General features: G+C 37.2%; 1 pseudogene; it reads left to right on the top strand.

Moving 5' to 3' along the window:
- Positions 1-14,435: 14,435 nt before the first annotated feature.
- On the top strand, positions 14,436-14,821 carry LOC116889383 (annotated as a pseudogene).
- The last annotated feature ends 11,523 nt before the right edge of the window (positions 14,822-26,344 follow it).

Genomic DNA, 26,344 nt, shown 5'->3' with positions numbered 1-26,344 from the left:
AGAAGAAGAAGAAGAAGAAGAAGAAGAAGAAGAAGAAGAAGAAGAAGAAGAAGAAGAAGAAGAAGAAGACAGACAGACAGACAGAAAGACAGACAGATGGAAAGACTCTCACAGACCACATGGCACAAAGGTAAAATCTGGTAGAAAGTTCAAGTAGTTTTTCCATTTTTGACTGCCTGTCCCTCTCCTCCTCCCTTTGACCTCCTCTTTCCTTCTTTCCTTCCTTCCTTCCTTCCTTGCTTCCTTTCTTCTTTCCTTCCTCCTTCCTTCCTTCTTTCTTTCTTTTCTTTTCTTTCTTTTCTTTCTTTCTTTTTTTCTTTTTTTTTCTTTTTTTCTTTCTTTTCTTTCTGTTTTTATTTTTTCCAATGACTGAGTTGGAGAGCAATAAAGGCAGGCTGCTTTCTCTTGAACTTGTTCCATAATCCACCTCCATGTTAGGTTGCTGTGGATGTTTTGGAAATATTACAATAGAGAAACTGAAACAGGAATTAAAATGACTTTTCTACCTTCAGTTGCCATGGAAGCCATAGTATCCAGCTTTATTGACTCAGCCTTCAGTACAAATTCCTCTCCAGTTCCAATGCTCAAAGCAAATTCCTTTAGTATTTCCCCATTGAAATTCAGTTTCTTGGCATTGAAGTCTAAAAGGCTCATTCTTTCTTGAAGGCTGCTTTAAAGGACCTTACACAATTTTGTTTATTGTCCTTGTGTTTTGCAGTCACTTCAATTTTTTTCTTTCTTGAAATTGTTTTTTTTTCTTGGATATTTTATGCATTTACATTTCAAACGTTATCCCCTTTCCCCCATCCCCCTGCCTCTATAAGGATGCTCTCACTCCCATCCACCCACTCCTACCTCTGCACCCTGGCATTACCCTACTTTGGGGAAAGGAGCCTTCACAGGGTCAAGAGCTTTTCCTCCTATTAATGCTAGACAATACCATCCTTTGCTACATATGAGGCTCGAGCCATGGGTCTCTCCATGTGTAATCATTGGTTTGTGGTTTATTCCCTGTGAGCTCTGGTGGGGTCTGGTTGGTTGATATTGTAGTTCTTCCAGTGGGGTTGCAAACCCCTTTAGATACTCCAGTCCTTTCTCTAAGTCCTCCATTGGGGTCCCTGTGATCAGTCCAATGGGTAGCTGCCGGGACATCTAGCTGAAGAATTTGCAGGCACAGGGTAAAATAAAGGTAGAAGATCTCGTATGTACCCAGTCATCATAAAAAGAAACTCATAGACATATCTTTTACAAGTGACTTTGAAATGGAATTGCATAGGTGGCCTTTAGAAAGAAACACGAGAGACTCATCTTTGCTTAGTAGATTAGAGGACCCAACAGCAGGAGGAGCACATCTGGAGCCAAATTGGTCCTGATGATGAAGGCATATTCATCTCTCTCTCTCTCTCTCTCTCTCTCCCCCTTATTGTTATATTCTTCATTTCTTACCCCTCATGTGTTTATGTGTGTGTGTGTGTGTGTGTGTGTGTATTTCACTGTTTAAAAATGCCAATAGTTTTGAAATGTCTTCCTAAATGTGCTGAAGTTCCTGACATATTTTATAAGTAGTAAAAGATAAGTAAATATATTTTTGTTAGGATGTATTTAAAATATTATTTGCAGAGAAATAGCCAAACCTCTCCAGAGTTGACCAAATTGAGTTTGTGTCCTGGTTCCCAGAAGAAGAAAATTCAGAGTTCTAAGCCTTTGTGTCCATGAGTGGAAAGGATGCACTATCCCATTTTCTTTGGCTTTGCTGTATACAGTGTATGTCAAGTACAAAGGGGACATAATTTACAAGAACTAGTCACTCTAGATGTTAAAGAGGTTGCCATTAGAGTAAGTAGAACAATAGTTTTTAGTTGATTTTTTTGTTTTATTTTGTTTTTACTTTTTGTGTTAAAGAAGTTTTATTTACTCTTGTTACGTATGTGTCATTTACTGGACTGCTGTGTACAACAGTCCTTACTTGAAACATCTCATCTATCTAAATGTTTAGAACTATCCAACATATGTTAAATATAAAGGTAGTGAAATATAATTTTGTAAATATCCTTTTGCTAAAATTCATGAACCACTGCCTTTTGGAAGTGGAATGAAGAGCCTCTCTCTGAACTGTATTGTCTGTACTTGCTTGCTGGTTTGGAGGAGGTATTGGGAGACCGTGACAAATATCATGTAGTAGTGTGTTTGTATGTGACCTTTTCAGATGCCATTTCTATACACTTACAATCTGTTTTGAGATATATTATATTTTGTATATTTGTATTATATATTGTATAATGACTAATATGCCTAAAATTTCAACATCTAGACTCTAGATATTAAAGAAGTTGTCAATGTATGACAAAGTAGTAAAATTTAGCACATAGCATACACTGTTAAAACTAATAGAAAAGATTGTTCTGTAGATTACTTGGTGAGAAAAGTTTGTTCAGCTGTTTTTAAGCATTATACATGCCTATATTTGTCTACTAGTTTGAAGGAAGAGAAGGGAGAACAAAGCGGGTCCAAGCCCAAATTGTCATATTTAGAAGATAACTCAGATAACAATTATTGCTTTACATAAAGTTTTATTTACCAATGCCATGTGAATAGCAGACAAGTCCTTACATGAAACATGTAGTCTTTCTAGATAGTTGAAAGTGCTTGATACCTTTAAAGGTACAAGTAGTAGGATAATATTTTGTGTAAATAGTTTTTAAAAAATCTGTGGAAATACTGTGTATAGAAGAGTGTATGAGCTGGATCTCCATGTTGGGCAGTGTCTGGATAGCCTTTCCTTCAGTCTCTGCTCCAAATTTTGTTCCTGTATTTCCTCCTGTGAATATTTTTGTTGCCCCTTCTAAGAAGAACTGAAGCACTTTGGCTATCCTTCTTCTTGAGCTTCATGTGGTCTGTGGATTGTATCTTGGGAAACCTGAACTTTTGGGATAATATCCACTTATCAGTGAGTACATACCATGTGTGTTTTTTGTGTTTGGGTTACCTCACTCAGGATGATATTTTTTAGTTCCATCCATTTGCCTATGAATTTCATTAAATCATTGTTTTTAATAGGTGAGTAGTACTCTATTATGTAAATGTACAACATTTTCTTTATCCATTCCTCTGTGTTGGGACATCTGGGTTCTTTCCAGCTTCTGGCTATTATAAATAAGGCTGCTATGAACTTAGTGGAGCATGTGTCCTGGTTATGTGTTGGAGCATCTTTTAGGTATATGCCCAGGAGTGGTATAGTTGGGTTCTCAGGTAGTACTATGTTCAAATTTCTGAAGAACCTCCAGTTCATTTTCAGAGTGGTTGTATTAGCTTGCATTCCCACTGACAACGGAGGAGTATTCCTCTTTCTCTACATCTTTTCCAACATCTGTTGTTATCTTAGTTTTATATCTTAGCCATTCTGACTGGTGTGATGTTGAATCTAAGGGTTGTTTGATTACATTTCACTGATAACTAAGGATGTTGAACATTTCTTTAGGTACTTCTCAGACTTTCAATATTCCTCAGTTGAGATTTCTTTGTTTAGCTCTGTACCACAATTTTCAAGAGGGTTTTTTGATTCTTTGGAATCTAACTTCTTGAGTTCTTTGTATATATTGTATATTAGTCCTCTATTGAATGTAGAATTGGTAAAGATCTTTTCCCAATCTGCTATTTGCCTTTTCATCCTAAAGGCAGTGTCCTTTGCCTTACAGAAGCTTTGCAATATTATGAAGTCCCATTTGTCGATTTTTGATTTTAAAGCATAAGCCATAGGTGTTCTGTTCAGGAAATTTTTCCCAGTGCCCACATATTCGAGGCTCTTCCCTACCTTTTCTTTTGTTAGTTTCAGTGTGCCTGGTTTTATGTGGAGGTCTTTGATCCACTTAGACTTGAACTTTGTACAGGGCGAAAAGCATGGGATGATTAGAATGTCTTTAATGTCATCTTTTTCTTTCTTCCCTGACCCAGATACCATTGAGTAGAGAGAGAAAGAGAGAATCATTCTGTCTTCATGAGTTCATAGGATTTCTATTGTCTCTCTTATTATTGAAGTTCATTTTTAATCCACTGTTATATGATAACATGTGAGGGGTTATTTTAATCTAATTATATCCGTTAAGGCTTGCTTTGTGACTGAGTACATGGTCATTTTTGAAGAAGGTTCCATAATGTTCTGAGAAGAAAGTATATTCTTTTGTGTTTATGTAAAATATTACATATATGTATATGTTAGGTTCATTTGATTTATAACCTCTGCTTTATTATTTCTCTTATTTTCTGTTTCTATGACCATTCTGCATTGTTCAGAGCAGGACAGTGAAGTCTCACACTCTTAATGTGTTTAGTGTGATATATAAGCTCTAGTAATGTATTTTAAACAAATATGAGTTCCTTTGCATTTGGAACATAGTTGTTTAGTACTAAGATGTCATTGTGGTGGATTTTTCCATTGATGAGTATGAAGTGTCCTTCTCCATCTTTTTTTATTACTTTTGGACGAAAGTTTACTTTAGGTCTTCCAATGGCTACTACATCTTTCTTGGGTCCATTTTCTTGGAAATACATTTTGTAGACATTTACTTGTAGCTAGTGACTATATTTGTTGTTAAGAAATTTTTTAATGCAGCAAAATGGTGGATAATGCTTATGCATATACTCTGTTAGACTGTGCGTTTTTATTTGTGAATTGAGTCCATTGATGTTGGCAGAGATATTATTGAGCAATGATTGCTTGTTAGTTCATGTTATTTTGTTGTGGAATTATTTATGTAAGGTGTTTTATTGCATGTAGTTATCCTCCTTCTAGAATTTTTGTAGGAATGAACTTGTGGATAGATATTGCTTAAATTTGATTTTGTCTTGGAATATTTTGCTTGCTGCTTCGATGTGATTGAGAGATTTTCTGAGTATAGTAGTCTCAGTTAGCATTTGTCGTCTCTTAGAGGCTGAAAGACATCTTTCCAGGCCATTCTAACTTTTGAAGTCTCTGTTGGTAAGTTAGGTATAATTCTGATAGACCTGCCTATGTCTGTTACTTGGACTGTTTCCTTGCAGATTTTAATATTATTTCAATGATCTATATGTTTAGAGTTTTGAAACTTATGTGGCAAGAGGATTTTCTTCTCTTGTCCAAACTATATAGTGTTCTATAAAACTTTTACATTTTTTATGGCCATCTCTTTTAGGATGGAGAAGTTTTCTATGATTTCTTCAAAGATGGTATTCTGCCCTTTGAACTGGGAATCTTTTGGTTATCTTTATTGTGTCCCCATAATTTTCCTGGAGGGTTTGACATTAGAACTTTTAATTTTAGTTTTCTTTTGAACAAGTAACAGTTTTTTTTCCGTGTTAATTTATGCCCAACATTTCCTTCCATCTCTTATACTCTGTTGGCTATATTTGTGTCTATAATTTCTGTTCTTTTTCCTAGAATGTCCATCTCCAGAGTTGTTTCCATTTTGTGATTTCTTCATTATTTCTATTTCCATTTTTAGGTCTTGGATGATTATGTTCTTTTCCTTTACATATCTGACAATATTTTCCTATATTTTTAAAGGGATTTATTTGTTTTCTTTTTAAGAAATTTTAACTCTTTGTGTTTTCCTGTATTTCTTTAAGGAAATTTCTTATATCTTATTTATAGGCCTCTGTCATCTTCATGATATGGAATTTAAGGTCATAATATTGCTCTGCAGGCATGTTAAGACATACAGGGCTTGATTTAGTAGGCGAGCTGTGTTCAGACGATATTGTATTGCACTGGCTTCTTTTGATTATAACCTTGTGCATGCCTTTTGCCAGAGCTATCTGGTTGTTTCTGGTATTGGAACATGCCTCCCTGGAGGCTGGTAGAATTTTATGCCCCAGGTTATAGCAGGCCTCCTGTGCTCCAGATCAGAGTGGACCTCCTGGGAGACAGGCAGATATGTGGGGTGGTTGGGCAGGTGTGCTTATCTATCATGAGTGCAGGTGGAAGTATGGAGTGGATAGAACATGGAGGTCAGACAGTTCAAGAGAAAGTCCATGTCTACTGGGTCCTGTGTCATCCAGTCGGTGTAGGGATTTGGGGGGGAGGTGTCTCACATGTGTCTCTAGTTAGAGCAGACCTCATAGATGACAGGTAGGGCTAGGGGTGGGCTCCAATTACTATGAGTGTATATGTATACATATGTATATGTATGTATATACATGTATGTAATATGTGCATGTAATATATATATAATAAGTATATAAATACATACACATAGATATTATTTATATATTATATATTATATGAATGTATATGTACATATACATAATTCCAAACACTTAAGTACAATCTAATTAGTATGTAAAATATACGTTTTCAGTGCTTTCCCTTTAATATTCATTTATTCTTCCGTGGCAAAGGCTCTTTCTCTATCTTTCAAGATTCTTAACTTGTTTGTAATCCTTTGTTTGGGTTTAGGTCTCCTGGGCTCCCCCAGTCACATTAACATATCTAAGGCTGTACTTGTTCAGTTCATGTTTTTGAAAACTGTCTATCCAGTCCTTTAGACTACTTATTGAAATATATGGTTTTATTGGCTTTTAATCTTGTAGTTCTTAATGTAGTCAACGAATTAAAGTGATATATTGTTGGCTACCTCTTCACTTTATTGATAATTTCTGTTGCTGTGTAGAGGTTTTTTTATGTAATGCAAATCTATTTGTCAATAGAGTAAGTTCATATGCTATTGGATCTCTTTTCAGAAAAGCATGCCTTTGTTGGTGTCTCAAATATATTCTGCACGAATTTCACTAGCAGATTCAGTTTTTCAGCATTTTTTCTATTTTGAATTGTATTTTTGAGCTAAATAAAAGATAAAGATATAAATTCATGCTTCTACATGTGGGTAAAAAGGAATTTTATTCCGGCAGTACGGTGCTCTGGCAAGGAATTTCATCCAAATTCTGTGTGATTCAGCTGGAATGCAGGTAAGCTACATACCATCTGGCCACACACAGATATACCCCTGTACACATATTTAATCCAAAGTAATGTAGATAAATTTAGTATATACAAGGAAGCAGACATTTTTGAAGTTGATGCCTAATTGAAGGACAGAAAAATTGCTGAATCAGCAAAATATCTTACAGACTTAGTCAGAGATAGGATATGTTCAACTCTCACAAGAAGAGCACAGAGAAGAAACTATATTTAAGAGTCACTCACCTAGACAGAGTCAGTCAGTGCTGCTCAGTTCATTGAGTTCAGTGCAGTGGAGCCAGTCTGTCAGTTGGAAGTTTAGTTAGTTGGGAGTCAGTTCAGTGAGTGTAGTAGAATGCATTTGAGATGGTTCATGAGTTCATGCAGTTCAATCAATGCAGGTCAGCAGAGACAGTTGAAGCAGGCAATAAGAAGTGTCCAGAATATTAGAATAAATTATCAGAAATAGTTTGAGGCCAAGTAGAGCAATTTGGTGAGAAGCCAGAGAAGTGGGAGAAGCCAGAGAAGCCAGAGAAGCGTGAGAAGCGGGAGAGCTCAGAGAAGCCAGAGAAGCCAGGTCAAATCAGTCAGTGTGTAGAGTTTGAGCCATAATAGGTGAGTAGAATCAGCCCGTTCAGAAAGAGCAAGAAAGCCTAAACTAATTCAGCAGTAAGCTTCCAAGATTATTCTGTTCTCAAAATTAGTCTACAGATTCAATCAAGTCGCAAAAAATCTATAGATACTTTTCAAAGAATTAAAGTAGAAACAATTGAAATGAACAATTATGAGGGTCAGGCCAAGAAAAATCTCATATTTACAGGGTGATATCCAGCTCAATAAAAAGCTTCTCACATTAAGAAGCTGGTCAGGATTTAGCCAGTGGCAGAGCGCTTGCCCAGCAAGCGCAAAGGCCCCGGGTCTGGTCCCCAGCTCCAAAAAAAAAAAAAAAAAAAAAAAAAAAAAAAAGAAAAGAGATTTACTTCAGAAGTCTGACTTATTTTTAATAAATGTATTTTAAAACATTGTCTAAACTTAACTGTCTATATTTTTGAGAGCTTATTTCTGAGGCTTCTATTCCACTGATATATACCTCTAATTTTGTTCTAGTAGAATGCTTTTATTAGAAACTGACTTTATATAAAGTTTGATGTTGGAATTTTGATATCTTAGGTATTGTCAACCATAATTAAGATTGCTTTGGGTACATTGTGTCTAAATGAACATTTCAATTATTTCTACTTTAATTCTTTGAAAAGTATCTATAGATTTTTTTGAGATTTGATTGAATCTGTAGACTAATTTTGAGAACAGAATAATTTCTCACAGTATTATTTCTGTCAATCCATGAGCATTGAAGATTTTTCCATCTCCAAATGTCTTTTACAAATCCTTTCTCAATTATTTAAAGTTTTCATTATTGAATTCTTTTAACTCCTTGTTTAGTTTAATCCAGAGGCTTCTTGTAACTTGACATGAATGGGATATTTTGCTAATGTCTTTCATAGCAAGCTCACTTAATGTACAAAAGGAACTTCTGATTTTTGTGTGCTGATTTCATATCATCCTAATTTGTTGGAAGTGTTTGTTAGCTTTGTACATGTGTTGTTAAGACCTTTTATGACATTTGAAATATTGTATCCCTTCCCGGTTTCCCCTTGGGAAACCGCCTATTCCATCTCCCTATTCCCTGCCTCCATGAGGGTGCTCCCTCACCCACCCACCCAATCCCTCCCACCTCCCCACCCTGGCATTCCCTTATACTGGAGCATCAAGCTTTCACAGGATGAAGGGCTTCTCCTCCCATTGATGTCCAGCAATGCCATCCTCTGCTCCATATGCAGGTGGAGCCATGGGTCTGTCTATGTGTACCCTTTGGATGGTGGTTTAGTCCCTCGGAGCCCTGGTTGGTTGGTATTGTTTTTATGGGGTTACAAAACCCTCAAGTCCTTCAATCATTTCTCTAACTCCTCTATTAGGGACCCCATTCTCAGTTCAGTGGTTAGCTGTGAGCATCTGCCTCTGTATTTGTCAGGCTCTGGCAGAGCCTCGCAGGAGACAGATGTATCAGGTTCCTGTCCACATGTTAACTCTTGGCATCCCCAATAGTGACTGTGTTTGATGACTGCATGTGGGATGAATCCCCATGTGTGGTAGTCTCTGGATGGCTTTTCCTTCAGTTTCTTAACTCATTTCTAACTCCTCAGATTTGTCTTTTAAAATAAATTGTTGACTATATGTTCATTGTATATAACCTTAATTGCTGTGTGATATTGGTTTTTTTTTCTTTTCTTTTCTTTTCTTTTTTTTAATAAGGACAACATTTAATTGGGGCTGGCTTATAGTCTCAGAGCTTCAGTCCAGTATCATGAAGGCATGAATATATCAGCATTAAGGCAGGCATGGTCCAGGAGGAACTGAGAGTTCTACAGCTTCATCTGAAGGCAGCTAGTGGAAGACGGACCTCTAGGCAGCTAGGGTGGAGGTCTTAAGACCAAGCCCATAGTGACACACCTAGTCCAACAAGGCCATACCTCCTAATAGTGACACTCCCTAGGCCAAGCATATACATACCATCACAATTATACAAAAGTACACTCTATTTTTATATGTATTTTAGGTGAATATGAAATAATAAAAGGCTTTTTCAAACATCCTTAGTCTTCCCTATTTTACTTACCTCTCCTTCATTAAGGATCTCCCCAATTAAAATATTTATGTCCATTTTCTCCATCACCTTTCATAAACCCAACACAAACTAGCTTTGGCAAATCAAAGATGTGTTGGATTAATCTTTTTTCCATCTATTAACTTCCGTATTTATTACATTTTGATTGCTATTCCCCTCCAAGCCATGCTTAACATCCTAATCCCTGCCCCTCCCTCTTCTATATGCGGGGTAACCCTCCATCCTCCCCCATTACCACCCTCCCCCAACAATCATACCCACTGGGGTTCAGTCTTGCAGGACCAAGGGTTTCCTCCACTGGTGCCTTATTAGGCTATTCGCCTTAACGAGGTTGGAACCCAAGGTCAGTCCATATACTCTTTGGGTAGTGGCTTAGTCCCTGGAAGCTTTGGTTGGTTGCCATTGTTGTTCATAAGGGGGTCTCGAGGATCTTCAAGCTCTTCCAGTCCTTTCTTATTCCTCCAACAGGGTTCCCATTTTCAGTTCAGTGGTTTGCTGCTGCATTCACCCATGTAAGGGCTGTTTTCTGCTGTGGTCTTGGGAGAGATCTACATCCTAAGTTTCCTGTCAGCCTGCACTTCTTTTGTTTCATCCATCTTATCTAGTTTGGTGGCTGTATATGTATGGGACACATGTGGTGCAGGCTCTGAATGGGTGTTCCTTCAGCTTCTTTTCTAAACTTTGCCTCCCTATTCCATCCCAAGGGTATTCTTGTTCCCCTTTTAAAGAAGGAGTCAAGCATTCTCATTTCAGCCATACTTCTTGGAGTTTCTTATGCCCGTATCTAGGGTGTCGCTCAGTTACTATCTACTTATCTTTTTTTTGAGCTAGACCGAACTCAGGGGTCTTGCGCCATAGGTGGCGCCTACCACTGAGCTAAATCAACCCCTAATATCCATTTATCAATGAGTGCATACCATGTGTTTTTTCTGTGATTGAGTTAATTTCACCAGGAATATATTTTCCAGTTCTATCCATTTGCCTATGATTTTCAAAAGTCATTGTTTTTTGGTAGCTGAGTAATATTCCATTGTATAGGTGTACCACATTTTCTGTATCCATTCTCCTGTTGAAGGGCATCTGGGTTCTTTCCAGCTTCTGGCTATTATAAATAAGGCTGCTATGAACATAGTGGAGCATGTGTGTTTGTTATATGTTGGGGCACCTTTTGGGTATATGCCCAAGAGAGGTATGGCTGGGTCCTCAGGTAGTTCAATGTCGAATTTTCTGAGGAGCCTCCAGATTGATTTCCAGAATGGTTGTTCCAGTCTGCAATCCCACCAACAATGGAGGAGTGTTCCTCTTTCTCCACATCCTTGCCAGCATTTGCTGTCACCTGAGTTTTTGATCTTAGCCATTCTCACTGGTGTGAGGTGAAATCTCAGGGTTGTTTTGATTTGCATTTCCCTTATGACTAAAGATGTTGAACATTTATTTAGGTGTTTCTCAGTCATTTGGCATTCCTCAGCTGTGAATTCTTTGTTTAGCTCTGAACCCCATTTTTTAATAGGGTTATTTGTCTCACTGTGGTCTAACTTCTTGAGTTCTTGTATATTGGATGTAAGCCTCTATCAGTGGGAAGGATTGGTAGCATCTTTTCCCAATCTGTTGGTTTTTTGTCCCAACCACAGTGTCCTTCTTTTGCCTTATGTAGAAGCTTTTGGGTTTTTATGAGATCCATTTTGCCCATTTTCATCTTAGAGCATGTCATTGGTGTTTTGTCTAGAAATTTTTCCAGTGCCCATGTGTCTGATGCTTCCCCAGTTTTTCTTCTATTAATTTGAGTGTATCTGGTTTGATATGGAGGTCCTTGATCCACTTGGACTTAAGCTTTGTTCAGAGTGATAAGCATGGATCGATCTGCATTCTTCTACATGCTGACCTCCAGTTGAACCAGCATCATTTACTGAAAATGCTATCTTTTTTCCATTGGATGGTTCTGCCTCCTTTGTCAAAAATCAAGTGAACATAGGTGTGTTTTCATTTATGGGTCTTCAAATTCCCATTGATTATCTGTTTGTTCGGTACCAAATACCATGCAGTTTTTATTATATTGCTCTGTTATATTGCTTGAGTCTTAGGATAGTGATTCCCTGAAGTCCTTTTTGTTGAGATAGTTTTAGCTATCCTGGGTTTTTTTATTATTCCATGAATTTGCAAATTGTTCTGTTTACTTTCTGAAGAATTGGATTGGAATTCTGTTGGGGATTGAATCTGTAGACTGCTTTTGGTAAAATGTCCATTTTTACTATATTAATCCTGCCAATCCATGAGCATGGGAGATCTTTCCAGCATCATGATCAAATGGGATTTTAAATCTAGATCTTGCTTTTCTGGTGTGTTTGAATATTCAGTGTTTGCTTTGGTGGGAGAATTGGTCTCTGATGATGCCATGTAGTCTTGGTTTCTGTTGCTTGGGTTCCTGGCTGTTCTCCACCACCAGATTGTCTCTGTGTTACCTTGTTTTTTTGACAGTATCTAGACCGCCCCAGGCCTGTGTGTGTCAGGGAGTGCTGCAGACCTGTTTTCCTGTTTTCTTTCAGCTGTTACATGGGAACAGAGGTTCCCTTTTCATGCAGTAGTCTTTCCCTTCGTCTACTGGTCTCAGCTGTTCCTGTGGGCCTTGTCCTGAGTTCACCAGGGAGGCTTTGGAGCAGAAAAGTTAGTCTTTGGCTCTGGTCCTGTGGTTCAAGTTGTTTGTGGGGGGCTGCTTTGAGCTCTGTGAGGGTGCAACCAGGGAGGCTCATGCTGTTTTTCCCTGAGCCCTCCCCTGTGCACTAAGGCCCCAGATGGCCTTAGGGTGTTTTACCTGAGTCAGAACAGAGTGTAGTCCCTTCTGGCTTCCCAGGCATGTCTATTCCTCTGAAGGTTTGGTTTCCTCCCATGGGATTTGGGGTGGTGAGAATTGTTGACTGGTCCTCATGTCCAGGTCATGTCTGGAAATTGTTTTTTTTGTTTTTTGTTTTTTTTTCTATTCCTGTTTTCTCTTAGGCATTTAACAGGAAGTAATGTTAAACTTAGTCAAATATCTTTTGCTGCATCTATTGAGATGTTTATGTGGTTTTTATAAAATAAGATAATTAAATGTTTTGTTATATATATTAATTTTCATACATTGAATAAACCTTACTTGAGCATGATTCATAGTTACCTTAATGTGTTCTTGAGTTACATTTATAAGTATCTTGCTGAGAATTTTCCCATCTATGCTCATCTGGCTAATTAGTCTACAGTTGACTCCTTAGGTTATATTATTTCTGGTTTTGATATTAAGATAATATTAGCTTTGTAGAAAGATTTTTGGCAATGAATCTTCCATTTCCCTTTTATGGAATATTTTTAGAAATATTTGGAGGAGCATTTATTTAAAATTTAGTATAATCCAGCAGTGAATTTGCTTCACCCTGTGGATTATGTTAGTGTTCCTATTTTGAGTGGGGAGATATATACTGTTCCAATCTCATTATTAGGGGTCTTGCTAAATAATTTTAATTTTCTCAATTTAGTTTTTTGTAAGTCATATGGACTTAAGAAGCTTTCCATTATTTCCAAGTTTGGTGGGTTTTTTAGAGGAAGTTTTTCAAAATATTCTGTATTGCTTCACTAGCTTTTATTTTGGTCATATATTCTGTTATGCTACCACCCTTTCCACTTATAAAACTATTTACTTCAATCTTACCCCTTTATTTGTGTGTTTGTTTGTTTAGCTTTGCCTGGCATTTGGAAAAATCTCTGTATCTTAGAAAGGAATACATTCTTTAATCATTTTATTGTTTTTTCTTTAATGATATTTATTCATATTTTCATTTATACTGCACTAATTTTTGCCCTAATAGTTATTATTTCAGCTACATATTGCATTGGTTTTGTTTAGTTTTGTTTTCTATGACATTGAAGTGTATTGTTAATTTTTTATTTAAAGTCTTTCAAATATATATTTGAGAAAAATAAAATTAGAAAATAAATTTAAAAATTTATGTATATGTATAGTATAAATGTTACTCCTTGGACTTCATTAGCTATACTGCAAAAGTATGTATAAGTTGTGGTCTCATTTTCATTTGATATTCTGTGGCTAATTTTCTTATTGATTTCTTCTTATTCCAGGATAATCTAACATGACAGATTTGATCAATTTGAGTTCTATTATTTATTAAGGCTTGTTTCCTGGCCTATAGTGTAAATAATTAAAAAAATATTCTATGAGATACCGAGGAAAATAAATATTTGTTATCAATTTAGTGGAATAATCTGATAATAATTCCCTAAATTATCTTACATCGTGTACTTTCACTGTTTTTCACTATTCCTTAATAATCTTCTGTGTAGTTTTATGCTCTTTTAAATTCACAATTCAAATATGAAAGAAAACAAAGGATGCTTATATTTAAAATATCAAAAGTTTCCCCCTAACATTTAAAGTAATTAGGTCACAGTTACATTCTCACATATTTGAAAGAACCATTTTTAGTTTTCATAAATATTTTGTTGGTTTGTTCTTGAGATTCTATATAGTCCTGGAGAGCCTGGAACTATATAGACTAGAGACTCCTCACATTTAGTGATCTGCCTCCCTCTGCACATAGAATGCTGAGATTGAAGGTTTAATATTTCCATATACAATTTTAAACATTCCTATATCATAGCTTTTCATAAAAAATAGATATTTTTGTTTTTTTTAAATTGGGAGTATAATTTATGCAGGTTATACCAACTATTAAAGTTAGTGTTTGGGTGGTGGCGGCGGCGGCGGCGGTGTCTGAGGTGGAGGCAGAGTGAGGCGGCGGAGGTGGTGGTGGCGGCGGCGGAGGGGGAAAGATGGCGGCGCCCGTCCTGTTGAGAGTGTCCGTGCCGCGGTGGGAACGGGTGGCCTGATGGGGTCGAGAATTTGGTCTTTTGGGTTCCATTTTTGGAAAAGATGGTGTATAAAACCAGCCAAACAGTGTCTTTGAACTTATATTTTATATACTACAGTTATTACTTGGCATGACAGCCAGCGCAGTTGCAGCTCTGGTCCTCATGACCTCCTCCATTGTGTCCGTGGTGGGGTCTTTGTACCTGGCCTGTACTTTGTGCTAAAGGAGTTTTGCATCATCTGTGTCACCACATATGTGCTGAACTTCCTCCTCCTCCTCCTCAACTACAAACGACTGGTTTACTTGAATGAGGCCTGGAAGCGACAGCTGCAGCCTAAGGAAGACTGACTGCCAGGACTCTCCACCCAACGGTCTCCAGCACTTTTCATTAAGTTTATTTTACAAGGTGTTTTTTTTTTTTTTTATTCACAACAGACACTTTCCTGAGAATTTTAAACTGATTTTTTTTTAATATTGTAAATTAGAAGGAGCCCTATCTATTTCCTGCGTCAGTCTTCATTTTAAATCTGGATACCAAAAAAAAAGATCGCCGGGCAATCGAACAAGCTTACCTTTACCTTAGAGATGTTTCTGAGATAATAAAATATAGCCCTATTTGATTCCTCAACCGTGAAGTGAGCAGCCATTGCTAGTAATTCTTTAATATTATATAAATTCAATTTCAGAGTATAACAAAATGTGATCATGAACATGAAATATTTTAGAATAGATACTGTATTAAATACTTTGCCATGTTTACGATGTGTAATATGTTTTTTTTTAGCCGATGGATTTAAACCTGTAGATTCAATTAGAATCCATTAGGTGTGATGTTTTGGCAAATAAAGGTAGAAACATTGGATCTACCCTGAACACTACCCAGTTTAGTTAGTAGCGGCGAGGACTGTCAGCTCACCGGGACTGAAGTAAACAGTGGAGGGAGTGATGCAGACAGACCATCTTGGGAAAGCGATGCTGTTTATCAGCCCTGGTGCAGTGTTGACAGCAGAAACAGGAGGGTGGTTGGTTCCCTTCCATCTCCTCCTCTGAGAGGAAGAAACTAAGTCTGAACATCCAAATCAAGCTTGACTAGTCAGAACTGGATGGATCGGGACTTTTCAGGATGTCACATGACTAGACCTTTTAGTCCAAGGCTCTCAAGGAAACTGACCGTGGGGAGTGGATGTAGTCTTTGGAGACTGCAAAACCACTATGGCAATTTCTGGGCAAAGCCTCTCCACAGTAGCCCCAGCCTCATAGAGGTGTGTTCCCTCGCTCCGGTGCCCGTGAGCTCCAGCAGTATTAGACTGAAGCTGGCACAAACCAAGTGCTCCAAAGGTCAGTCCAGAGTGTCTCCTTGTCCTTTCTTCTTGCACTAAGGGATTGTCAGTAGAGTGTTTCCAGAATCACATACTGAATTTCCTAAACCTTAGGGCTGTCGTGAGGAACCGTTTGCTGACTCAGAAGAAGAAACACAACCGCATTAGAAAGATCTGGAAGAGAAATGTGGAAACTTTGTCCCTCTAGTAGCCAGCCACACAGAAAGTGATGTGAGAGAAGAAACCAGAGGTGATCTGGAATGATAAACCCTGGTAATAGCGACTGTGTTTCTCTGGTTAGCATCTTAAAGGAGATGTTAAAAGTGCCTTCTGTCTTAAATCTCAAACCAAATTATTCTGTGTGTTCAGCTGGAACAATGCCCTCCTTTTCCTTCCTTAACGTGGAAGCTGAGCACTTGCATTCTGCAGAAGGGTCTGTGCGTGCATTGTATTACTCAGGTTTGAAAAGTAGTATGTTTTGTTTATAATTTGGTTAATATGTTAAAATAGAAACTAGATATGTAGATTCTGAGACGCAGTTGTGGGCAGTTTAAAACCTTACATAAGTCACTGATGTACCATAAGTTTCTAGCCCGGGACAGCATAAAATAGGGTGTAAAGCCAGCCTCTTAGGAGGTTCAGAGCCAGTGTCTTGAACAGCTCAATTGGAATTTCATCAAAGGTGTTTCCCATGAATGTGAACATTTCGTATCTTACTGTATACGCATTGCTGTTGTCATCTGGAAGTAGTTAAGGGCGTCTAGAGAAAGTACTAAATGGTATTTATGCTAAACCAAATTACTCTTTAGAACTGTACAGTGAGGGTCATCTCTGACCTGTGTCCAGGGTCTCCCAAAAGGCAGTGGGATGAATAATAGCTGACTTTTGCTACTTTATATATCAAGGCTCTATAGACATGTGTCCCTGGTCCCAACTCCAAATGATCTGTCTGGCTTTTGTCACTCAGCAGAGTGGCTTTAAAACTTCTTACACATTACAAACGCTCTCCAACCCTTATACTCAAAATGTCAGGGTTCCATCCACCAGACCCTTTCTGAGGCTCTTTGCTTTCTAACTCTTGGAAAATGCCATTATTAGTTGTTTGTTTGTTGTTTATTACATTCTGTGACTTAATAGAAATGACACCCTTTCTTCACTGAGAGTTAACAGGTGCTGTTAAAAACAGCATTTGCTGACCAGTGTGCTCTTGCCAGGTCCAGTCACTTGGGATTTAGATGGAGATCGGGGTTAAGGTCATCCTCACTACATTAGCAAAATAGAGACCAGCATTAGCCACAGGGAGACCCTATCTTTTTTTTTTTTTTTTTTTTTTTTTTTTAAGCTAAAATATATGTTCTCTGTCCGTGAGCCTGTTTTTTTATTTAGTAGTTTTGCCTGAAAATCAGGCTTCTCTCTAGCTTTCTATTAAACTTAGTGGGAGTGGGGAGAAAGACTGTTATAAAACTGCTATTTTGTTCTGACCATTTCAGACTGAGTATTTAAACACTGAAATAGCAGGGTTTGGCCGGACCTGGTGACACACACTTGGCTGGTGCCCAGCACTTGGGGGGGGGGGGCAGAGGAGGAGAATCTCTTGAGTTCTAGGCTGCCCTGGCCTTGATAGCTCCAGAGACAGCCAGGGTTGTTGTATAGTGAAACCCTGGCTCAAAAAGCCACCCACAGACTAATAATAAGCACTAGTTCATACCTGGGAAATGTGGAGGAGCAGACTGGGGAAATGACTCCTACAGTAATTCTGTTTGCTATGGGTTCTGAAGTGATCCCAACAAAGAAGCCTCTCACTAAATGGCACAATGGAAGGAAGAGGAAGTTCTAGCTAGGTATGCTCCAGGGCCTGTGCTTGGTTTGTGGGACTCCCCTTGGTCCTTTCCCACAGCTAGTTTCTGTCAGGGAGGGTAAACTTCTGGTACAAGTCAGGTTTAACTGGTTGCACTAGCTGTGTGCCAAGAATTATTTCTGTTCCGTCTATCCTCTCCAGCTCTTCTGTTGTGGATTTTGTTTCGTTTTTTGTTTTGTTTTGTTTTGTTTTGTTTTGTTTTGTTTTGTTTTGTTTTGTTTTGTTTTGTTTTGTTTTTAAAGAGACACATGATCTTTCTCTGTAGCTTAGGCTATCCTAGAATGTACTACATAGCCCTGGCTGGCTTCAAACTTGACGTTCCTCCTGCCTTAGCCTCCCAAGTGCTAGGACGAGTGGTTCAAATTCATTATATATAAGGAATTGACCTTATATATTGACCTTTTTTTTCATGTAAAGAGACAAGTTTGAGGGGCCAGGGTGGTGACTTAGCAGTTAGGAGCACTTGTCATTTTCGCAGAGGACCCAGGTTTGGCTCCACCCACATTTCTGCTTAACAACCTTTATTTGCGCCTCCAGCTCCTGGGGATCTGGCACCCTCTCCTGGCCACTGAGGGCACTGCATACCTATGGTTTGTAGACATACATGCAGGTAAAACACGCATTTAGGTAGAAAAGTATTTCGTTTGGTACAAAAGGTCCTTGTACCTGTGAGGTAAGATACAGGACAATAAAATTAATATTGTTGGGTTGGGGATTTAGCTCAGCGGTAGAGCGCTTGCCTAGCGAGCCCAAGGCCCTGGGTTCAGTCCCCAGCTCCGGAAAAAAAAAAAAATTAATATTGTTGCTTTTTTGTTTTCTTTTATTTATAATTATATTCAAAAGACTAAAAGTGCAGCCAGGCATGGTAACACGTGCCTGTAATCCTAGCACTTGGGGAGTGGAGGCAGGAAGACCAGAAGTTCAAGAGCAATCTGGGCCATTTTGAGACCTTGTGTCTAGAAAAGACAAAGCTCAAACCACAGAGACTGCTCAGCAGTTCCTTGCTAGGCTCCAGCTGGTACCACAGTTGATTCTGATGGGTACTGGCAGGTGTGGTGGGTGACCTGCCCTTAGAAGTCAGAAAAATGTCAGCAAAGTTCCCCACTGTCATGTCCAGGAACCTGTCTGGGGCCGTGAATCTCACCCACTCCTGTTTCCTCCCAGCGCACATCCATCAGTGTTCCTGCCCCTCTCCACCTTCTAGCATTTTCCGAAGTACATTCATGAATCCTAATTTTGTAAGAACCCTGAGTCAAAAGAGCAGAGTAGGATTTGAGCAATATGACCAAACACACCTCCACTTAAACTAATCTCGGCCCAGGAGAGGTGAAGTGTTAAAGGCTGTATTGAGCATGGCCTAGATAGTAGGTGTGTATGACCTGTGAAGTATGCTCCATCTAAAATATTATCCTGTTAAAGCTCCTGAGTAAACATTCGTGTAAAAAAGTAGTTCACTGGGAAGGTTCCCTCTTAATATAGATAGAAATATTCTTTATCAGAGATTTGGGATACCATTTTGCTAACTGGTAAATAAAAACAGATGTAAATATGAAAGAATGTTTATTTGTTGCACATAACTTTTTTGGTATAAAATAAATGTAGACATTACCTGTGTGTGTGGGGGGGTAGTTAGTGTTTATGTTTTGTTCAACCAGTGTTTATCCATTTTCCAACTTTATGGTACAAATGATGTTCTTCATTAGTGGGAAAGATAAAATACCCCTTCATGATGCTTGTTTTCCATGGCACTGAAATTATATTACAATAAACATATCAAAGATTAAGTTTTCCAAAGAAAAATGTTATGAAAATGAACAATAATGCTTTCTAATGGTAAGAAAACTATGTAAGAAGGAAATGGTTACATTTCAATTAAAATATAAGAAATAAAATAAAGTCAGTTATGGAGAATATGGATTTCTTTTTGTGAAACTGGTCACTGGGTCTCCCTCACAGGCTGATATTCAACTCTGTGGGAGTCCCAGAAGGGGGTCTAAAACTCATTAAAGTCAACTAACATTTTATCTGGGATGTTAATTTCTTCCTAGAAGCAACTAATCATAGGAGACTTCAAATTCTGTCCTAGATCAAGATCAGGGCAATTTTTTTTCTGTGCTCCAACTCTACTTGAGATAATAATTAAAGATTTGCCTTAGCAAAGAATTATCTATTTCACTTGTTTAAGATTATTACTTTAATTAGTGGTTTTGTCAATCTTACTTTACATTTCTTGAATATTCTAAAAAAATTTCAGCATTTGCTTTTCATCTAATGAATATATAATTATAACCTCTAGTAGTATTGGCATTCCTGGAAATTTTATTCATTAAATAAGTCTAATACATTAGAAAAATTTGCAACTTAATTTCTGTGGTGATATGATAGCTATATATTGCCTTTGATGTTGGCCATTTTTGAATATTGATATTAGAGTATTTCAGCCACATAAATCCCTTCTTTTTTTTTTTTCTTTTTCTTTTTCTTTTTTTTTTTTTTCTCCATCTTTACTAAATTGGGTATTTCTTATTTACACTTCAATTGTTAATACCTTTCCTGGTTTCCAGGCAAACAGTCCCCCTAACCCTTCCCTCCCCTTTCTTTATGGTGTTCCTCCCATCCTAATTTCCTCCCCCCCCCTCCCCCAACAATCCGTTCACTGAATCCCCTTCTTTTAATCAAATGACTTAGGTACATAAGTGTTAAGGAACTTTTCATGGCTGTAGATAGACTTATGTTTCTTCTATGTCTTCCATCAAAAATATCCAAAAATAGGTTGTAAGATTATTTTCATGATTCAAAACATTTCTAATTATTTGTACATTGGGTTCTTCTCATGTCATCTTTAACCCACAGAAAAAGACAAAAATTATACTTCTTTTGGTTTTAATTAAAATACCTGTATCTATTTTTCTTCAACTGAAAAAAATTTTATGAATATATATATATATACATGTGTGTGTATGTATATATATGTTGAGGTGGATATATGCATATGAATGTAGTTATCTGCAGAGACGAAAAGAGGCCTTGACCAAGAAGATGGGGATTTAGGTAGTTGTGAGCTGCCTATGTGAGTTTCAGAAACTGAATTGGAGTCCTTTGGAATAAAAGAAAGTACTCTTAACTGCTAAGCAATTTCTCTAACTCCATTTTTTTGTTTGTTTGTAAAACTAGCGCCATTTTTCAGTAACTGATGACTTTTTCTACTTATGAGGTTCAGATAATAACTACTTTCTGAAGAAAAAGTACAGCAGTGTTTTGAGATACTATGTTTCAGTCTATTTTTCTTACTAGTGAGTTTCATTTTATAACTTAATTAGTAAAATTCATCACTAAATATAACTTTCTGGCAATGGCATGGTAACAACTACTTTTTAATTCTTTATCCAGCCAATTATTGAAAAACTGAAATTATGTTCAATGCCACAAAAATAAAGGGACTAATAAAAGCAAATTCAATGTTATATATTAACCTGATTACTCCTGTTGTTTTATGTGTTTGCCAGATAATACATAATTTCTCTAAAGATTTCAAAATTGTCTATAAATGAGATTTTTGTAGAAAAAAGTGAACCATTTTTTTTCTAGTTTCAGTAACTGGGGAATTTATGAAAGGACATTAGTAAAAGATAAACGAGTGAATTAGAGGAAGGTATGAATTTGAATTAAATGTAGTAACTTAAGCCAAATAAATGAATGGGAGCTTTGGGATTCTGAGTGGGGAAGGGAATCTTTCTGAAGATGAGGGAAGCCAATATATGATAAGAGATAGCATGTTACGACTATTACTCTCATGAGATGTGTTGCCTCCTGGATTAGCAATCCTCCTGACAAAGTAGTAATTTTACAAATGAACAAATTATGGCTCTGTGTTTAGGTGAATAGGAAGAAAATGAAGATCTTCTTCTGTGTTTGTTTCCTGTCTACGTGTACTTCAGTTTACAACATGGGATATGGAAAACATTCTCAGAAAAGAAAATGCACAAAATTTACCTAGTGAATAGCTAACCATATCTAGCACACTGTACAGTGATGACTATTTGCCATCATGATTTTATAGCTGATTGTCAACTCTGGTTCACTGCCAATAGCAAATCATTATTATGTACCTAATTAGATATTCAAAATGGCAGATCAATGCTGTATATAGCTTCAATAGGGTCACTGAAAGAAAAATTGCCTGAATATTGAGCGTTTTCCTAATATTACTTCCCTTCAATTTGACAAGACAGTACATATGTTACTATGAGGATTAAAGGCCATAATGATTAGAACTGCAAATGTTATCCCTGGAATGAGGAAACCCTCAGATTCATTTGGATTTTTACTCAACCATTATTATCAATGACACAGAGCCTTGGATAACTATTAAAGTTCCAGATAGGACCATAAATTTGCCCTTGATAGTGCAGCCTCTTCACTATCTTTAATTTACATTTCAAACAATTTATCCCCTAAGCTTGCAAAATTTGGGGGCATCAATGGGACTCCTATGACAAAAGATTTAACTTTCCCTTCTGCTGTCTATGGAATAACTCAATACTCTTCAAGCTATGTAAGCTTCTTTCTTCACTGGACAAAGACCTTTTAGGTAAAATGGACCTAAATTATGTTAAGCATCCTATATAGCCCCACAGTATTGACAATAATCACCTTTCCTAAGGAACAAGCAATTAATCAGACTTTATTGTCTCCACATTAACACACAATTATGGTTGAATATCATGGCAGGTAGGACAATCTCAGACACCACAGCTAGAATCAGATTAAAAGACCATTATGATTTTCTAAAAGATAAACAATAATTTCTCCACCCTAAAACTATGGTAGCTACCGGGGCTGGGGAGGTGGCTCAGCAGTTAAGAGCACTGACTGCTCTTCCAGAGGTCCTGAGTTAAATTCCCAGCAACCACATGGTGGATCACAACCATCTGTAATAAGATCTGATGCCCTCTTCTGGTGTGTCTGAATACAACTACAGAGTATTTATATAGAATAAATAAATAAATCTTTAAAAAAAACAAACTATGGTAGCTATCAACCTGTAGTGAGTGAATTCTTTCATTATTAGCATAGAATTTCTTTCCAGTCAACTGTAGTATCCCAGTGTTTGCTACTTAAAAATACAATGGAGACTATAATGTCATCCTATAAATCAAACAGTTATAGGTTGTGTTCTGTTCCTGTCATAAAACACCATTACTGAGGAAAGTCAAGGCAGGAATTTAAGGTAGGAGATTAAAACAGAAAGCACATGGGAAAAGTTGCTTCCTAGCTTGATTCCTTTGGCTTTCTTAGGCCAGGGTAACTGCCTAGGGAAGTCACCATCCAGAGTGGATTGGAACCTCCTGTAACAATTAGAAATTTTTAGAAGACCCATAAACATGTCTACAGGACAATATGTCTGAGGTATTTCTTCACTTACGGTTTCCTCTTCTCATAAGAGTCTACCTTTGTATGAATTTCATGTTAAGTTAATTAGGACAGTAATGATTATTCTTGTACAGAGTCCCAATGGTCTGTAATACCTATGCATCTTTTCCTTGTGATGTCTCAAAATATATATTTTTAACTGCTACTTGATACCTGCCTGCTGACATGCTTTCTGCCATGATGCTTATGTATGCATCCCATGAAACTATGTGCTACCCTGCAATTAAACGGTTTTTTTTGTTGTTTTTGTTTGTTTGTTTGTTTGTTTGTTTGTTTTATAAGTTTACCTTGGTCAAGATTTTTCCCAACTGAAAAAGTAAATGAGATAGAAGTTGGTCCTAGGAAGTAGTGTTGTACTGAGATAGGCCTAACATTGTGTTGTGTTTTGAACAAATGAAGAAGACTTTGGGACATTGGACTAGAAAAGGGAAAAGCTATTCAATTCACACTGTAGGCAAACTAAAAGGCTATCCTAATAGGAGATTCAAAGACAGTAATACTGAGAATAATGTGGACTCTGGAGACACAGTTCAAGAAGTTTGAAAGGGAAACAGTATTAGAAACTGACCATTTTTGTGATATTTTGGCCAAAAAAAATGTGGCTTCTTTTTTCCCTTGTCCTAACACTCTTCAGAGGTTAAATTGATACATTTGGACTAATTTTATTGATAGAAAATATTTCAAGATATCTTAAGGTTTACTCTATGAATAAGGTAATACAAAAAGAACTACACAGAACAAAATTTAAAGACAAAAAAAGAGAGCACTAGAGAATTTAATTAGGAAATTTTGAAACCAAGTCTTGTGCTCAAAGAAGTTTAAATAAAAGAAGTGGTGTCCTCAGCATACATCGTGGACCCCCACCCTAGGTAAGTCTCCAACTTGTAAAAAGGAAATGCTTAAGAAATCTACTGCAAAAAAAGATGGGAAAGCTTATTCAACAAATGAAAGCATCAACAAAACAAAGTTTACGGAAATTTAATTTATGGCAGGGTTTAGGATCCATCTCAAACATTTTACAGGACTTGGCAACACTGCCCATGTGGCTTTAGAGTCATGGAAGATACCACAATAAAGGGGTTATGAAATCTTTAGTTGCAGTTAAGAAAAGCTTCTGAGGCCAGGCACATGGCAGTGAGTTCATGCATAGAGGTGTTAGAAAGCCATAGCATAAAGCTCAGAAAATGAAGCCTGGGATATGTAGGAGACACCAAGATGCTGAAAATGTCAAAACTTTGTGATAACTTCCAGGAAAGGCTACATACAGGGAATTTAATCAGTCCTAGAGAAAGAGACTGGTTGCAGTTACCAAAGCTGTAAGGGAAGAGCAATCTAATCCCTTTCAAATCAGACAAAGAGTTACAGGATTTGAAATTTACCCTGCTGAATTTTAGTATTTTTTGGTCTAGTATGTTCTCAATATTCCCCCATTACTCCCTTTTGAAAGGGTACTGCATATTTTATGTCATAGTATATAATTTGCTTTTTGATTTTCATAGGTAATTGCCATTACAAGATTGCCTTGAATCTCAGAGGAAAGATTTTCAACTTTAGAGTTTAAAATAGTGTTGAGACTGAAAAACTGGGAACTTTTATTGGAGATTGGTTCTAACGCTTTGATTCAATCAGGAATCTGTATGGCCAAACACTAAAGGTCTATGTCCTAGTTGTTTTTTCTTCTTTGCTTTGTTTCATTTTTATTGGTCAATCAAGATGCCAGCAGCTGATAGCTGAACAAAGTGAGATGGAGTGGGACCCTTAGAGTTGCACAGGCTAGAATGCAGTGGGGAAGAGGAGAAATTGCCATGAAGTGGTGGGATACAGATGGACATAGGAGCTACAAGAGAAAAAGCCGAAGAACTAGGTAAGAATTCAGGTGAAACCAAGATATTCCAAGACAAAAACTAATTTACACAATATCTTTCCACAAATCCAGCGTTACAAAGGATAATAAATGGTAAAGCCCAACATAAGGAGGCAAGCTACACCATAGAAAAAGCAAGAAACCAATCATCTTGGCAATAAAACAAAGAGAAGAAAAGCACACAGGCATAATCTCATATCAAAATATGAATATACCAGGAAGCAATAATCACTATTCCTTAATATCTCTCAACATCAATGGTCTCAACTCTCCAATAAAAAGAAATAGATTAAGAAACTGGATACACAATGAGGACCCTGCCTTCTGCTGCCTACAGGAAACACACGTCAGAGACAAAGAAAGACACTACCTCAGAGTGAAAGGCTGGAAAACAACTTTCCAAGCAAATGGTCTGAAAAAGCAAACTGGAGTAGCCATTCTAATATCAAATAAAATCGATTTTCAAATAAAAGTCATCAAAAAACATAAGGAAGGTCACTTCATATTCATCAAAGGAAAAATCCACCAAGATGAACTCTCAATCCTAAATATCTATGCTCCAAATACAAGGGCACCTTCACACATAAAAGAAAAATTGCACCTCACAGAAAAATAGTAGGAGATTTCAACACCTCACACTCATCAATGGACAGATCATGGAAACAGAAAATAAACAGAGACATAAACAGACTAAGAGAAGTCGTGATCCAAATGGACTTAACAGATATTTATAGAACATTCTATCCTAAAACAAAAGGATATGCCTTCTCACCACCTCATGGTACTCTCTCCAAAACTGACCATATAATTGGTCATAAAACAGGCCTCAACAGATACAGAAAGATAGAAATAATCCCATGTATCCTATCAGACCACCACAGGCTAAAGCTGGTCTTCAATAACAATAAGGGAAGAATGCACACATATACATGGAACTTGAACAATGCTCTACTCAATGATAACCTGATCAAGGAAGAAATAAAGAAAGAAATTAAAGATTTCTTAGAATTTAATGAAAATGAAGGTACAACAAACCCAAAATTATGGGACACAATGAAAGCTGTGCTAAAAGGAAAACTCATAGCTCTGAGTGCCTGCAGAAAGAAACAGGAGAGAGCATATATCAGCAGCTTGACAGCACACCTAAAATCTCTAGAACAAAAAGAAGCAAATACATCCAGGAGGAGTAGAAGGCAGGAAATAATCAAACTCAGAGCTGAAATCAACCAAGTAGAAACAAAAAGGACCATAGAATGAATCAACAGAACCAAAAGTTGGTTCTTTGAGAAAATCAACAAGATAGATAAACCCTTAGCCAGACTAACGAGAGGACACAGAGAGTGTGTCCAAATTAACAAAATCAGAAATGAAAAAGGAGACATAACTACAGATTCAGA

This window comes from Rattus rattus, chromosome X (genome assembly GCF_011064425.1).
Source record: "Rattus rattus isolate New Zealand chromosome X, Rrattus_CSIRO_v1, whole genome shotgun sequence".
Lineage (NCBI taxonomy): Eukaryota > Metazoa > Chordata > Mammalia > Rodentia > Muridae > Rattus > Rattus rattus.
This window is presented reverse-complemented; position numbering and strand designations above follow the sequence as displayed.